The sequence below is a fragment of the Mus caroli genome, chromosome 3 (genome assembly GCF_900094665.2).
Source record: "Mus caroli chromosome 3, CAROLI_EIJ_v1.1, whole genome shotgun sequence".
Classification (NCBI taxonomy): Eukaryota; Metazoa; Chordata; class Mammalia; order Rodentia; family Muridae; genus Mus; species Mus caroli.
Window position 1 is genome coordinate 81,371,642 of NC_034572.1, and position 3,414 is coordinate 81,375,055.

The window sequence follows — 3,414 nt, forward strand, 5'->3', positions numbered from 1 at the left end:
AGGCTGGCCTCGAACTCAGAAATCCGCCTGCCTCTGCCTCCGGAGTGCTGGGATTAATGGCGTGCGCCACCACGCCTGGCGAATGTTTTCTTTTCATGCCAGGGAGAAGTGCTGGGTTTCCTGCTGCGTTGGACCCTCTAGTAGCCAGTGGGAAAGGCAGCTTTGGCTTTTACAGAGTCAGTTTACAGAGGCTTCTCCACTGTAAACTGACTCTGTCCAACACAGGAATGCCGTGGTCTGAGAAAGGCCTCCCAGGCAGGAGGGGAACCCAACAAACACTGGCTTTGTTTCTGCTAACAAGTTTCCCATTTCGACCGCTCCTCAGCTCCCCTGCCTAACCGGTTTAACCTTTCCTTTCCCCAGCCTTGGGAGCCTCTGGGTCCCTGAAAGATGAAACGGACTTGGAGACAACGGGAAGCTCCCAATGGGGTGGCCCTTAGGCAACTCACATCCTTTCTTCAGGCCCTGCAGCTTGGACATGCCAGCGCCAGCCAGGTCAGAAAGCAAGAAAGATGATGGCTCTTGTTCCTCATATTCTGGTGGGAACCTGGGAATGCTCAGACAGGGGGAGCAGGTGTAGAGGTGTGCCAAGTGGGGAGTGCCTTTCATAGGGAGGCTCTTGTCTGCTACTGAACCCTTCCCTTTCAGAGTGGGAAGGGTTGTATGCTTTCTCCTGGAGTTACAGAGTTAAGTCACAGGAGGAGGGCTTTCCTGCCCACAACAGGATGGACTGGGGCAGGTGACATCAAGCTGTTTCTTTCTCAGTGTTCACTCTGGGTGGTCTCTTCTAGAAGGCAGGGGGGCTCTCACTCCTTTTCCTTGTACAGATCAACGGTGTTTGAACTGGCACTGGCGGGAGAGCAGATGAAACGGGAGCTCACAGATAATATGTGTGGTGAAGGCAGTGGATGTCATGGGTCCTTTGAAAAGAGGCCAGACTAGATTCTTCATCTCTCAAGAGATCAGCTGCCTTGGAGTCAGGGTGGAATTTGAGCGTCCCTTCAGCAGTGGCTGGGGAGAATGTAAGCACTTCTGAAGTCTGTAGACAGGCTTAGCTGAAATAGTTGGCTTCAGCACTGCCCTTGTCACCTTGAGGCTATCAGATAGGATGACTGCCAACACACACATACACACACCCTCAAAGGTGTGAACCCTGAATCAGGTCGTATGCGATCTGTGAGAAGAGAAGGACGGTGAGCATTCCCCTCATTACCCTGGAGATTGGGTGTCCAAATGGGGGCTCTTCCCTAGAAGGCTAGCTAGCAGCCCTGGAGCCAGCAGGTACTAGGTCTCTTCTACCTTCTGCAGACAGCCCTCAGTACTCCCACAGCATCCCATCTCCGCTCAGATTGGTACCAGAGGGAGCCAGCTGCTTCCATTGCCGCTTCCTTCACATCTAGGCCTCCAGACCTGAAGAAAGTGGGGAGTAGGGAGAGCAGGGGTCAGCTCAGTGGAGAGACAGGAAGTTAATCTCCCCCAGAGCACAGCTGGAGCATGGAGGGTAACATAACACGGACTTGGAGACTGTGGCTGCTCAGCGCTCTGCTTTGGCCTCTGGCAACCCCCCCCNCGTCTTGGAGCTTGCATCCTCATCAAGATTGTTTAATGTGGATTTCCAGGGCACAAGCATCTCTCCTGTATTCTCAGGGAAAAGCAAATCACTGTCCCTCTCCCACATTTGGTTGGGGGGTAGGGAAGGATGCATCGTTCCTTCTGGATGCCTTCCCCCTCACCCACAGCAAGGACCTCAGAGCAAAGGCTAGCTGATCAGAAGACAACTCATTTGTTTGCTTTATTCAATAGGTCACAAAGGACAATGTAAATGGGCTTATCCAAAGATCACCAGCAGATGGCAGTGTGGCATATTTATTTTTACTTAGTGTTTTTGAGACAAGAAGTCTCAAAACTTGTCTCTCTATAGATAAGACTAGTGTGAACTTGCTAGATACCTCAAGTCCACCTTGTCCCAGAGTCCTGTGTGCCATCACACTGACCCACATCATACTTACTAAGTGACTACTACATAGCCATACTTCCCGTTTGCAAATGAGGGATAAAGGAAGCACTTAGAAGCTTGTCCAAGGCTCTGTAAATCAAGCGTTGTCAGAGACAGCAAATCTCCCAGCGAGCCCTTTCCAGTAGCCACAGGCTCCTTAAGAGAGGCTTGCTCCCTGTCACCTCCACAAGTGCCAAGCTGTGCCAAGCTGCCCTCTGCCCTAGCGGAAGAGGCGAGGGTTGAGTCCACACCCCCTCAGTTGTTACCAAGGAAAGGGTGGAGGAGCTGGTCAAATATCCTGCTGCCTGGTCTCCAAAACAAGCCATGCTATGCGTTGGCATGTTGGCTGAGTTGCTGGTCACCCTGGTGCTGTCAGAGCTAGGGCCCTCCTTACCTGTAGCTGCCTATAATCTCCCTTCCTGTGCAATTGCAGCTCAAATAAATACAACCTCTCCTCCCACGCTACTGTAACCTGCCTCTTAAAGGGACCAAAGCACAGTTTTTAAGCCTAACATGAGAGAGAATAGAGGACCCTGCTGACCTGGGGGAAGACCTCAATGTTAAGTAGGACTCCAGCTGTGACCCTTGCGCTGGGCTGATGTTCCCCTTTCCCTCCCCAGCTTCTCCCTGTCCCATTAGAGGGAAGCTAAAAGTTCCCAGTGGTCAGAGTCCAACATCCTCTCCTCTCAAGGGGACCCCAGTCTGGTTCCCCGCACCTGCTTCCACGGGAGACTGAGTCCCGTGGCCACCCTTTGTCCAGGGAACGCTTGGAACAGGGCAATGGCACCAAAAGGGTTAAAGGTCTGGCCACAGAACTGTCTAGGGTGTTTGAAGTAGGGTGGGGAAGGGAAGGGCTTGAACAGTTGAAGAGGCAGCTGGTCAGTACTGGAATGAGTGCCCCATGGCCCCTATGCAAACTTCTGGACCATGCACAGTTCCTGTAGAGGGACCGAGAGAGAGACATCCCCACCGAGGTGCCCGGATAGACCTTTAGAGGGGCTGCCTGAAGCAGGACTTGCGCCCATATTGAAGTCACCAGCTGAGGGCCAGAACAGGTTTCCCACCCTCGGGACCTCTGGTGAGTCTCTTCTTCCTTTTCCTGGGTCCGTGCTTGATGAATGGACATTCCTCAGGAAGCAGGGATGTCATGCCAGGAGCTGCTCAGCACCCAGGAAGCGGCAAGAGAAGTTACAGGTTCCGCACCAGCATCTTACTTTCACTTCCCATTTCTGCTTAGGGGGCAGCGTATGTGTGTTTATAGATGCTATATGTTTGTGTGCACATATGTGTATACGCATGCACGTATGCAAATAGGAAAGTAAAGAGTCCCAATAACAGCCAGTGATCAATGAACACAACGTATGTATCAAATGTTGATGAATTCTTTCATGTTTTCTTTTTTTAATCTTTAGAATCTT